The sequence below is a fragment of the Sus scrofa genome, chromosome 2 (assembly GCF_054392235.1).
Source record: "Sus scrofa isolate SSC_HxYL_T2T_F1_AM1 chromosome 2, Sscrofa_HxYL_maternal_Yorkshire_Landrace_v2.0, whole genome shotgun sequence".
Lineage (NCBI taxonomy): Eukaryota > Metazoa > Chordata > Mammalia > Artiodactyla > Suidae > Sus > Sus scrofa.
In genome coordinates, this window is record NC_139384.1 from 139918339 (window position 1) to 139932272 (window position 13934).

At 41.7% G+C, this 13934-nt stretch overlaps 1 long non-coding RNA gene across 10 annotated transcripts in view; it reads right to left on the reverse strand.

Moving 5' to 3' along the window:
• Positions 1–13934, reverse strand: part of LOC102158243 (uncharacterized) — a 1270494-nt gene that overhangs the window by 1178267 nt on the left and 78293 nt on the right. For 4 of the 10 annotated variants that reach the window (XR_014838688.1, XR_014838695.1, XR_014838689.1 and 1 more), the window contains exon 1: positions 5941–6274. The exons of 2 other annotated variants lie outside the window; for them this stretch is intronic. This is a non-coding gene — a long non-coding RNA (uncharacterized LOC102158243). Of the gene's footprint in view, positions 1–5940; positions 6275–13934 lie in introns of those variants that run through there. 4 more of the 10 variants (XR_014838687.1, XR_014838694.1, XR_014838683.1 and 1 more) reach the window with 1 other exon arrangement.

Here is a 13934-nt window from a genome sequence, read left to right on the forward strand (position 1 = left end):
CCAAGTATCGATAAGAAAAAGAATCAACGATTATTCCGAATACTTCTATCTAGAACACTGGAGAAGGAGCAGAGATTCACAGAAGTTTGCCAGCGTGCTGAACTCAGATGTAAATGCTACTCCTCACATTAATTCTTCAGGCCATTCATGCCCAGGTCAAGATTCAATTAAGAGGTCCCAGGAAGCTCCCGTGTGGTGCAGTGGGTTAAGGATCTCGGTGTTGCTGCAGCTGTAGCGCAGGCCACAACTGTGCTGCAGTTCCAATCCCTGGCCCAGGAACTTCCATGTGCCACAGGTGTGGCCAAAAATCAAAAACAAAAAAAGATGTCCCCACATCTCCAATCTAGTATTTTCCTATATTGTTCCCAGGAAGAATGTACTCTAAGATGGACATGGATGGAGAGGAGATTAAGGGAGTATTTTTCTTTTCATACATGGATAGAGCATTTTATTTGTTCTTTTTAATGGCAAACCTGCTTACAGACAGAGAAATCAATGTACTAGTTCCACTATGAATAAAGCAAATATCATCTATATGTTCTCCGTAAAATCGAATGGGGCAGAGGCAAATCTAGATAATGTATACTATGTAGACATTTCACTCAGAGGTCCTTTTTCCTTCTTCTTGTCAAGAGTGTTGAAATAAACCCTATACTTTCAGCAGACAAATAATCATTCCAGGAGACAGAAAACACTCTTGACATTTTTACAATCACAGGTTATTAATATACTTCACCGGGGCTGAAAGCATGTAGAATATATTCATAAAGCAGACTGAATAAAGGTTAAGTGTATTTTGTGTTTTATTCTCCATCAAACGTAAACATCTGTTATACCAAACCCTAGAGCAGACCTGCGGCCTCTCTTAGAAATCTGTGATTCTCAGAGGAAGATAGGCACTTGGCAAGAGTTCCTCTCTTCCAGATAAATTCCCCATCGAGCAGATCCAGAAGGCAACACTAAAAGAAGACAACCAGCATAATCTATCTCCAGAGCAACATCTCTAAGCGTCACCCTGAAAGGTCAAGCCACACAATCACACAACATCAAAACCACAGCGGGGAGTTCCCGTCATGGCGCTGTGGTTAATGAATCCGACTAGGAACCAAGAGGTTGCAGGTTCGATCCCTGGCCTCGCTCAGGGGGTTCCGGATCTGGCAATACCGTGAGCTGTGGTGCAGGGTGCAGACATGGCTCAGATCTGGGGTTCCTGTGACTGCGGTGTAGGCCAGCCGTGACAGCTCCAATCCGACCCGTAGCCTGGGAACCTCCATATGCCGTACATGTGGCCCTAGAAAAACAAAAAACAAAACAAAACAAAAAAAAACACCAACTCCCCAGAAATAAGTAATCGACAAGATCAATGCTGGTCCTTTCCATGAAGATGTCATTTTTTTTCCCGAGCAGCTATTCAAGAATGTGAAGAAGGAAAAGTGTGTGTCCTGCAAAATGCAGACACCTGCGCCATTCTTCTGAAAATACCTCCTTAGAAGTCTCAAGAAGTTGGGATGTCCAATTAAAATGAAACCAGAGATTGTTTACATCACTGAGCTTTCTAAAAATATGAACCATGACAGAGAAGTCGGGCCTTCCTACTAAAATATTTACAGACTAAAGAATTTGAAGGGAAGCTGCTCGTTTTTTCACAAGACCTTATTCGCTAATTGTCAAATTCTAAGTACACATGCACATACGTGTTTCTCAGCATAGCTGCGCCCTCATCCCATCCGCCAAGGACAGATTCACAAAACACATTTGTTTTCCAAAAAGATTCTGTCCTTTACAAAAGGATGCACCATAGGTTTCCTTTAAAACGCATACTCCCTGCTGTGTTTAAAATTAGTCAATTTACAAAAATGTGAATTAGACACAATTTTCCAGAAATACATTTGCTGCTCAAAACAAGGCACACCTACTGAACACTGCAGGGCTGCATATAGCCCCCAGGAAACACATACTTCAAACTCTTCGGTACAAGAAAACAGCCTTTCGAGTTAATAATCACTGGCTTATATTGTTAACTCCGCATAAAGCAAGACAACTTCTGAAATATGCAATTTTCCTTCTGCGTGCGCTGGCTGCTTCCTGCCATTCACACCCATAATCTGCCTTTTTAATCTACCCTACAGTACAAAAAAGGAACACCTCCCCTGTACCCTAGACTGTTTTTCCGTTTCTGTAATAGGCCCTGCATGTGCAGCCATGCCCCCACCTCCTGCCAATCCCGCCTCAGGCCTCTTCACACTGTTCCCTCCAGTCCCCACCCCCTCCGCAGCTGCCACTCGTTTTCTTTTCATTTCTCAGCTCATTTCTTCACCGATGCCTTTGCATTGCGCCCAGACTAGATCCATTCTCTCTCACACTCTCTCACAGCCACCTGGTCTTCCCCTTCAGAGCTGGGGAGTCCCATGGTGGCTCAGCGGGGTATGAACCCCGCTAGTACCCATGAGGATGCGGGTTCAATCCCTGGCCTCGCTCAGTGGGTTAAGGATTCAGTGTTGCCGTGAGCTGTGGTGTAGGTTGCAGACGTGACTCAGATCTGGCGTGGCCATGGCTGTGGCCTAGGCTGCTGACGGTAGGGCCAATTTGACCCCTAGCCTGGGAACTCTCATATGCCACAGGTGCAGCCCTAAAAAGCCAAATAAAACATAAATCAATAGCTGGGATTACCTGATAAATATCTGTCTCCCCTATTCCAGGCTTCCTGAGGCAGAGATTGTGTCTGTTTTGCTGATGATTTTATCCCCCTGCCGGGTGCCATGCATAGTAGATGGTGGGCTGAGAAAAACTCACTGAAGGAACAAACGGAGGCCAGCTCTCTCATCAATTTCCTTCACTAGTTTTAACCTTTATCAGTAAAACGTCACTAAAACACGCATCCACACATGATCACCTTCTTTGAAGAGCTCTATTTTACTGTCTACACCCATTTCTTTCTGAACTCTTTTCAATCTCCTTGTACACCTACAGGAACCAGTCTCCCAAGGTTTGCCAATAACCTTCTCCTAATAAATAAATTCAGGGGCCATTTCAAGCTTCATCCCCTTTAACTTCCCTTCAATGGCTGTTGATGACCCACCCACTTCCTTGCTTTCTTCCAACTTATCACTTTCGTGATTTCTTGTTTGTTTGTTTAGGGCCACACCTGCAGCACATGGAGGTTCCCAGGCGAGGGGTTGAATCGGAGCTACAGCTGCAGGCTTACACCCCAGCCACAGCAACACAGGATCTGAGTGGCATCTGCCACCTACACCACAGCTCACGGCAACACCAGATCCCTGACCCACTGAGCGAGGCCAGGGATGGAAGCTGTATCCTTGTGGATACTAGTTGGATTTGTTTCCGCTGTGCCACAACGGGAACTCCCACTGTCTTGATTCTCGTTCCGTCCCTTCTCCCTTGTTTGCCTTTCTTCAAGTAGATCACCTTCCTTTTCATTCCAGCCCTTCCATCCGACCTCCCTACCTCTAATAACACTGTCGTTCTCCTGGTACCCAGGTTTGAAAGCTGTCACTCCCAGCTGTTCCTTTCATCAGTGCCATAGGTTCTCTGGCATAGGTCCTCCAGCCAAAGTCTGTGCTCCCTGACCTCTGGGACTTGCTTCCTCACTCTAGTTTCTTCTAGGCACCACTACCTTTTTCAAACATAGCCCAACCACATCATTCCTCCCTCCCCACTGCCTCAAAAACCAAACACAAAGCCTCAGCTTTACCCACAAGGACATCAGGACACGGACCTCTGAAAAAAAGGGATGATTCCTAAACACATCTGGCAGTCCCCTACTTCTGTACCTGTGGTCACACATGAGCCCACACCTACGTCCTCCCTATGCACGCCAGTCTAGCAAAGTTTTATCCATGTTTCCAAGCACATTGCAAATGTCTCCCCCAATGGAGTTCCCATCATGGCTCAGTGGTTAATGAACCCGACTACTATCCATGAGGACTCGGGTTCGATCCCTGGCAGTGGGTTAAGGATCCAGCCCTTCCATCCAACCTCCCTATCCAGAGGATCCGGTGTTGCCGTGAGCTGTGGGTGTAAGGTCACAGACGTGGCTTGGATCCTGAGTTGCTGTGGGATCTTTCACTCTTTGACCTCCTTTAAGCCTCTGCAATTTGCTTGGTATCCTAATTATTTGTGCTCCAGAGATAACGCCCTCTAAACCATGAGGTCTTTAGGAATGAGTGTGTATTACCCCCTTGAAAAACATAAGCACACTGCCTTGAAACCCCAGATTATACTGGAAATCCCCCTAAGACGACCATATTTTCCCCAACGAAAGGATTCTCTAAATGAGTAGTTTCAAGAAATGATTTTATTAGGGCTCTTAATTATAAATTATTTGCGACAAATTTATTTAAATTGCCAATTGGCATAAATTGGATTTTTAGGGTATTTATTTTAGTGGCTTCCAAAAGCATATGGCATTTTTGAGGGTGAAATGATAATTACTCGTGCAAATAGATGAATGGGGTTCAGAACATACCACCCCAAAATGTGCCGTTTTGGCCTACTGATTATCTTGATCTGAAGGTACTTAAGAAACAGCAGATGCAGGAAGGGCTCGCCAACCTCTCCCTTTCTGCTTTTTTATTCCGCCCTGCCCGAGGGCCTGTGAACTGAGGTTTGGCACTTGCATTCAGCCTCCACATGGAGCAAAACACGAGCCACTGCAGCGGCTGACCGGCAACAGCCCCTGAGCAGAGCTCAGGGTCAACATTAGGAGTGAGGCACTCGGTGCGCTGGGAAAAGTGGAAGAAGAGGCCTTCAGATCGTCAGATATTTTTAGGCCATTTTATGTGCCCAGTTCCTCCATCTCCTCTTATCTAGAAAAACACTAATCTCCTTCACAGTGAAGTCTGCTCCTCGTGACCGGTAGTAACCTTCAGGAGATCAGCAACGAACTTTTGCAAACTGCGATTTTCCCTCTTTTCCTCCTTGGGTGGTATTTCAGCCCAGTCTGAAAACCACCCAAGTATTCACGGGCATCTGTGAGTGCAGTCACTGCCAAAGGTGAGAGCTGGTGAATCCTGCAGGCCTCGAAACCTCAGGATGCTGGCCCTGATAGCTGATGTGCATATCAAAAGAATGATTTCCGTGAGCCCAGGTCTCTTTGGTTCCTGCTCCCTGCCCTTTGTCGCAAAAAAGCCTATATATCCTAGCTCCTCCCACACCACTTGGGAGCAATTTCTCCTGGCTACCTGAGATGCTGTCTCCTGGGCTTAAGTCCTAATTTTACCCCAAATAAAACTTAACCCTCAACTTTCAGGTTGTGTATTTTTTCAGTCAATAGGCCCCAGCCAGGAACTAGACCCATGCCATAGTAGCAACCCCAGCTGCTGCAGTGACAACACTAGATCCTTAACTTGCTGTACCACAAGGGAACTCTACTCCCTTTCTATTTAAAAGCATCTCATTATAAAATAATAATAATAAAATTAAATTTAAAAATGGAGTTCCCGTCATGGGGCAGCAGAAACGAATCTGATGAGGAACCATGAAGTTGCGGGTTCAATCCCTGGCCTCGCTCAGTGGGTTAAGAATCCAGCCTTGCCATGAGCTGTAGTGTAGGTCGAAGACGCTGCTCGTATCTAGTGTGGCTGTGGCTGACAGCTGTGGCTCTGATTCAACCCCTAGCCTGGGAACCTCGATATGCCTCGGGTACAGCACTAAAAAAAATAAAATAAAATAAAAGTGTGCCATTAAATTTCCCAGGAGAAAGATTCCCTCCCAGCATCAGAAGGAGGAGAACATTCTTATGACCTAAAACTGAAAGTCAGTGCCAACAAACCTACAAAGATAACCCTTATCTTCCTGTGGTTTCCCCCATGTATTTCCAAGTCACTATCCCACAGTTTACTGCCCCCATCCCTTTGTCTTGTCATTTTTCCACAAATTTTTTCTGTTTCAAAAAACAAATATATAGGCTCTTGGTCCTACCTGCTTCTTCAAGTCTTCATTCTTCTTATGAGGCCTCTTGTGCTCGTATATGCTTTTCTCCTGATTGTCTTCTGTTTAATTCTCAGTCTCAGTCTCAGACACAGAGCCTAAGAGAGTAGAAGGAAGTTTTTCCTCCCTGACACAGGCTAGGAGGAGTTAAAGTTCTGAAAGTTGGCTATCATATACAGTGAAACCAAGTGCATTAAATTAAAAAAAAAAAGAATATATGTCCTAATTAATCAGCCAAAGCCCTAATGCTCTCACAAGCAGGAGCTTCATCGCAACAGAGAGAGGCAGACTTTCGCAGAGCATCACGGGAGCCTTGCTTGTTACTGGAGAGCAACTACCCCGGGAGGGGCAAAGTTTTCTTGAGCCCGAAGCAGGTGAGCCCACTATTAACCAGCTCCTCCTCTTCTCTCATTTTCCTCCTCCACTTGCAGCACAAACAGGTAATGATGTGTTGTGAGTTATGCTAAAACCTCCCACGCAATCCCCGAGGGTCATTAGTTAGAACTGGTGGGTGAAAGCAATAAAGAACACGTGTTTAAATAACTTCTTTTACACATAAAGCGTTATGACTCAGGTCCATGATACCCAGGAGCAAGATTATGGAGTTGAAGCATGCCTTCTGTTCTGTTCTGTTTGCAAGGAAAGCTAAACCGGAATCTCCAAATTTACAAAACACTTGAAAACACCAACAAACTTAAAATGAAAAATATTATAAAAATGACAGAAAACGTGAAAGATCTAAAAACCGAGACTGGCTTATGGCAAAATTTAGCTCTAGGGATGTTTTGGTACCGTTTAAAACAGAGACTAGACATAAACTATCCAAAGGTAATGGGTTAGGTTACAGCCTATGAATACAATGAAATGTGCGTCAAGCATTAAAACTGCTACCAGAGGTATATTTCTTAACATAAAAATTGGTATTAAAAACAGGAGTCAAAGAGTTTAGTACGATCCAGAGTTTAGTATAATCCATTCTGTATTGTACATATATTAACACTCTATAAAACAATACATGAAAAATGTAATGGTGCTCGCTAGGTGGTATACATTACATATTTTATCTTCCCCTTTTTAGCCTATATAAATTTTCTATAATCTTCCTACCGTGAACATGTTCTTTCTAATGTTTTCTCTGTTAAAAGAATGGGACCAGCACTCTTTAAATAAAGGCGCAAAGTGAAGAAAGGGAAACAGGTATAGGAAAACAAAGATGAAAATTACCACTATAAGACTTTCCAAGTATTTCAAAGGGAAATGCAAGTATTTCAAAGGGAAAATTATCCCTATCGTTATGTCAATATTTTTGTAAAACTCCCGCATATCAGAATTTTTCGTAAGACATTTCAATGAGAAAGCAAAGAGCAAGGAGTCAAATAATGATGAAAGAATACAGTGGAAAGGAAAAAACAAGGAGGGTTATCTTTAGAAAGGAGAACAAAGAGCTCACAGTTACCAGATTAATACAATTCCCAAGAAAACATTTGCCCCAGAACCTGCTCTGCAAAGTCGTAGAAAAGGCTGTGTACACCCAAGAGAAACCAAAGGACCTCAAACATTCCTAAATACAAAACAAAATTCTGAAAAAATCCTTATTTTAAAGAAAATTTAAGCTTTAATTTCTGATTATTAGACGACTTCCGTACCCACAGTTGTCACACTTAATAAATGGGAGCAGGTTTTGTGATCAACTTTCTTGTGATACTTTTGCATTTAAATTAGGGACTGAGACACGCTCTAAGCATTTTCCTGAGCCTGCACGATCTTGAAAAAGGGGCAATCAAGGCTCCACAGTTATTGTTAAAGGGTGACCAGCCTGGAACAATGACAATGCCTGGAGCCCTGCATCTGATGTTATTTGCCTTGCTGAGATGACCTGGGTTGCCTGAAGCCAGAATTTAGTTCTTTAATGGTGTCAATTCCCCTACAATGAGGGGCAATGCTGTTGCTAACTCAGGTGTTGCCTAATCTAGTATCTTCTGTTCCTTTGATCATTTGTATACATGCTTTTCTCTTAGGAAAAAAAAAAAAATAGCCCCCTTTTATTGCTAAAAGAGCATAAACCAAGTAGTAATCTGCTCAGGCAAGAGAGGCAGGGTTGGGAAACAGATACTATTTTCCATTTTAGAGTCAGTCATCTGAACATCACTAGCTCTGTTCCTCACAAAATCAGCCAAGTATTTTGGGTGCTCAATGAAGCACATTGACTGTCGCTGCTCTCTCCCGATGGGACACTTTCACAGGGAGGCCACTGTCCCTCTCTGCGAGGCAATGACCCTGAGGTTAGACAACAGGGACATCCAAACCCTTCCCTACGCAGCCCTCAAGTGCTTTCTTCTCCTTGGGCCAGGGCTTCTCACCTTCCATGGGCATTGTGATCACCTAAAAAGCTATTTAAAAATCAATCTGCCCAGGTCCAGATTCACTGCAGCAGACGCTGAGCTGACCTGGTGAGAAATTCCCTCTCCTCTGTCCGTGGAATAAGGCACCTTGAAGAGCTGTTGTGGTCTGGAGAGCCTCTCCAAGGTCAAGGACGGCCCAGACCACTGCTCATTTCTGAGGTTCTTTTCAGGTTTTTTTTCCTTAATACCCATGAACTCCTCTGAGGTTCTACATATACACAAAAAAGGAGAGAAATGTGAAAATGAGATTTCAAAAAAGATGAGATAGTTTTAAAACTTATACTTTGATAGACGAATACCTGTGAAAGATATATGCGTATGTGTACATATATATATTTCTACACATTGTCATAAGTATGTACTTGTGTATATTTATATACATGCATAACACATTTATGTAATTGTGCTATCCATATGAAAATTTTAGGATATATTAAAAAAATCCCTTCAAACTGCACTACGGGCAGTATGGCCTATTAATGGGTCAAACACTTCAAACCGTGCGATGGCAAACGAACTTATCTACCAAACAGCAACAGACTCGCAGACACGAGAACAGACTTGTGGTTGCCAAGGGGGAGGGGGGAGAGAATGGGATGGACTGGGAGTTTGGGGTGAGTGGATGTAAACTCTTTCATTTAGAAGAGATGGGTAATGCGATTCTACTATAATAGCACAGGCAGCTATAACCAATCTCTTGGGATGGTCAGTGATGGAAGATAATATAAGAAAGGGAATGTGTGTGTGGGTGTGTGGGGTGTGTGTGTATGATTGGGTCACTTCGCTGTACAGCAGAAATTGGCACAACACTGTAAATCCACTATAATTTTAAAAAATATATGAAAAAGAAAACTGCATGATGACTGCATTCTTCCATTCTTTCAGTGGGTCACTGTGCCTGTAAGTACAACCTCATTTGGCACTAACATCCAAAGTCGGAATCCGAGGTCCTATGAGTGAGAGTGAGAACTGGGCCAAACGTCTCCTGCTACCCCAAACCCCAACACAGGCCGCTGTTTAGAGATAATAAACTGAAAGCACTTTCACAGTAGCCACGACATAATAAATGCTGGCTGTAATTATCATTAGTTCCTATCCACGTCCCACAATGCTGTGAGCAAATATGTAAATGAAGTAACAGACAGTCAAAACTCCTGTGTTCAGACATCAAAGTCCCAAGGCGATCTCTCCGTCCACCAATTTCTAAAAACCATTACTTTGGGCCCACATTTTCCTCGTCTGCTAAGGACACCAGCCACGGTGGATTAACGGTCCACCTTCCTCCAGTTCGACCTCGTCTTAACTAATTAGACCCGCAACAACCCTACCTGCAAATAAGGTCACAGTCTGAGGTACTAAGGGTTAAGACCACAGGGTATCTTTTTCATGAGACAGAAGTTGACCTATCACAGGCCCTAGTCTCCCATTTATTTGCTTATTGATAAGAAAGAAGGAAGGACAGTGAGCACGTATTGAGATTCTCTGTCGTCCATGTGCCCTGGATACACTGATCCTCATACACCCCATTTTTACCAATAAGTACATGAGTCTTAAATCAGGAAACTTGTTTGATGAAGCGCACTCATAAAAGGCCAAGTGTGAATATGAATGTTCTGACACTGCAGTGCCTTGCGCATGTTGTTTTTGATAAAAATTAATGCAATATACAAGAACAAGTCTTGGGAAAATTATGCTCTCTGGGCAAGCAAAATTGTATTGCATATTGGAATGCATTTCAGAAATAGATAAAATAATAGAGAGACATCAATAAATTAAACATCTAATTTGTCATCTGGGTGAGACATAACATTGAAGTAAAAAAGCTTACCTTTCAACTTGACCTTAAAATATATTTAAAGTCAAATTCTAAGGTCCTACTACTTATTCAGAATCTGTAACATAGCATTTTTTTCAAGTTCTGTATTCTACTTTTTTGGTTATTTTTCTGTTTTGCAGAAAACTTGCTATAAAGAAACACATAAGGTGATATGCCCTGATTCCCCCCAAAATACATATTTATATATTTATAACACAGCATATATAATATATAAACATATACATACAAATATTATACATTTATGTATTATAATGACTATAGATACAACAGACAATAAAAAGTGGTAAAAGAAGCTTCTTTTATAGGAAATCAACACTGGTTATTCATAATACGACAATAAAAGGTTACATTGCTAAGCTTTTGAATAATTTGATAAGCTTTAAAAGTTTCTTACGTAGCGACCCTTTAAAAAGCCATTTGATTTTTTTTTACTGCAAGACAATATTTCAATATGTTAATTATCTTGACCTTAGTCATTATTCCACAATGTCTATGTATATAAAATCATCACAGTGCACACTTTACACATAGACAACTATATGCGTCGATTATTTCTCAGTAAAGTTGGGGAAAAAATAAAGAGCATCTCAACACATTGGAGGTCACCATGACCTGAGCTTCTCATTTTCCACACAAGGCATCAACACAGTGGAAGTATCGATGGAGTCCATAAACATTCATTAAAATTGAATGAGTATTATTAACATTCTGCACAATGCTAATTCAAAACTTATGCAGGCCACACCCTCACAATTCCTAACAGAAGCTACAGGGTACAGTAGAAAGGGCACTAATTTGAGTGGGAAATGGGGGTGGGAAGTGGGGCTTGAACAAGAGGAGTAGAGCAAAAGAACAAAGAGAAACTGCACAGATCAGGACACGGCAAGTGTTCAGCCCTCACAACCGCTCTCCTCAACGCTTCAAATCTCAGTTTCTGCCCCAGGTAAATCCTGAAGGGAACAACCAACGCCTCAAGTTGCTCAATTACAACAACAACAGGAAAAAAAAAGAAAGAGAAAAAAAAAAGAAAAATGGAGCTCCTGTCGTGGCTCAGCGGGAACGAATCCAACTAGGAACCATGAGTTTGCAGGTTCGATCCCTGGCCTCCATCAGTGAGTTAAGGATCCGGCATTGCCGTGAGCTGTGGTGTAGGTCACAGACTCAGCTCGGATCTGGCATGGCTGTGTCTGTGGCATAGGCAAGCCGCTACGGCTCCAATTCAACCCCTTGCCCAGGAACTTCCATATGCCATGTGTGCAGCCCTAAAAAGGAAAAAAATAAATAAATAAAAATAGAAAAATAAAGCTTAGTTCAAGTCAATTAGACCCCTTCAGAGGTACCAACTCACCCAAACTCTTCCCCTGAATTCATTCTTTATTTTTTTTTTTTTTTTTTTGTCTTTTTTGCTATTTCTTGGGCTGCTGCCGCGGCATATGGAGGCTCCCAGGCTAGGGGTCTAATTGGAGATGTAGCTGCCAGCCTACGCCAGAGCCACAGCAACGCGGGATCCGAGCCGCATCTGCAACCTACACCACAGCTCACAGCAACGCCGGAATCGTTAACCCACTGAGCAAGGGCAGGGACCGAACCCGCAACCTCATGGTTCCTAGTCGGATTCGTTAACCACTGCGCCACAAGGGGAACTCCTGAATTCATTCTTAATTTGTACAAAATGTAAGAAAAGGATTTTGAATAAATGTTGATTACAGCCAGCATCTTCATTTTGAACAGGACTAAAAGAACAAGAAGTTTTCCCCGCAATGTGCATATCAAATGTTGATGACTCTATTTTCACCTCATAGGACATTCAGAGGAGAAGCTATGCAGCACCTTACACTTTATATATGCTTTATACTATTCGGGATAATTTCATTATTTTAAAATAACTTTTTTTTTTAATTAGTAGCATTTTTACTTTCAAGAAAGGGGGGTGGGGTTCCCTGATGGCTCAGCCGATTAGGGATCTACTGTTGTCACTTTCTGTAGCTTGGATTGCTGCTACGGTGTGGGCTCACTCCCTGATCCAGGAAATTCTGCATGCCTCAGATGTGGCCCAAAATTAATTAATTAAATAAAAATAAAAAACGTTGGGGAGTGAGAAGTCATGGTCAAAAATTGTGTATTTAAAAAAGTAGTTACCCGTCTCAATCAAAACACTGAGTTAGAAGACTCAGTAAAATAGAAAATATAGCTTCTTGTGAAGTTCCACTTTCAGATCACTGAAGGTTATCATAAATGTAGGCCTAAAGAGAAAACCAAGCTTAGCACAAAATAATCTTTATTTTAAAAAGGCTATTTAGTCTTTCTGGCCTCATCACCAAAGAAATGGACTGGCTTTACTACCAAAAATTATCAAATTCCAGAAATGTGCTACCTGCTATGCTTAAACATCTCCTTGCTGAAACAGAGAAATGGCATGGCATTTACAATCAATTGTATGACAAATGTGCAATAAATACTGCTTTGAATTCGGTATGATGTAATTTGCCATGACTTTTGCATCTCTAGAAACCCAGTAGGAGCTTAACTGCTAAAATGAACTCATGTATATAGTGCTTTCGTTAGTCATTAATGGCCCCATTCTACCAAAATTAAATTACCGCAGCTGCCAACTACAGAAGTTCAGTTGTCTCCTAAATGCTAGAGCTAGAGGCTGACTTGATAATGAACACCGTAGTGGTTCACCTTCAGCTATAAACAATCACTCAGAGAGGGTACCCTTAACCCTGCAGATAAATGGATCAGAGCTCGCAGAAAATAAGAGCATCAAGAAAACTACTCACAATTTTTGTAATAAGAGATTATCAAACACATTACTTATCTCTAAAGGTAAAGAAAGAAAAACAATAAATCTCTCCCCTGTCCCCATTACCCCAACCTCCGTTCAATTTTTAAGCCTACAGGTTGAGTGTAAAATAGAGTCATGCTTGGAGTTCCCCTCATAGCTCAGGGGAAACAAATTTGACTAGTATCCATGAGGATGCAGGTTGAACCCCTGGCCTTTCTCAGTGGGTTAAGGATCCAGCATTGCCGTGAGCTGTGGTATAGGTCACAAATGGGGTTCGGATCTGGTGTTGCTGTGGCTGTGGTATAGGCCGGCAGCTACAGCTCCAATTTGATCCCTAGTCTGGGAACCTCCATATGCCACAGGTGTGGCCCCAAAAAGACAAAAAAAGTAAAAATAAAAATAAAAACAAAAATTTAAGAGTCATACTTAGTGTCAGGGAAGTTATAACAGTAAACGTGTATAATTCTTTTATGTGTTGGATACTTTGTATACATTATTTTATTTAATTATTTTAGTATTTAATTATTTTATTTAAAGTAGGTAGTTAATATCAAATTCATTTTATCAATGAAATAACTGAAGCTTAGTAAAGTTCAAAGAATTTCTCAAGGTCACAGAACTGGGATTTGAACCAGTCCAACTCCAGAGCCCATGGTTAAGAACACAGGTTCTGGAACATGTTTTATGAACACAGGAGGATTTCATGTCATTCCTTTGGTGGGAAGAAAAAAGATTTTTAAACAGCAAGATTATATATCTTTAAATATGTATATGTGCATAAAATATATCCACAGCTATTCATAAAAAAATGTGAAATAACGTTTTAGAAGCAATTATTTTTGAGGTCTTTATTTTTGAGGGATGGAATTAGGTAGGAAATTAATTCTTCATTTTCTATAGTTTCTACTTTTTCACATTTATATTGGTTTTTTTGTTTTTGTTTTTTGGTTTTTTGTTT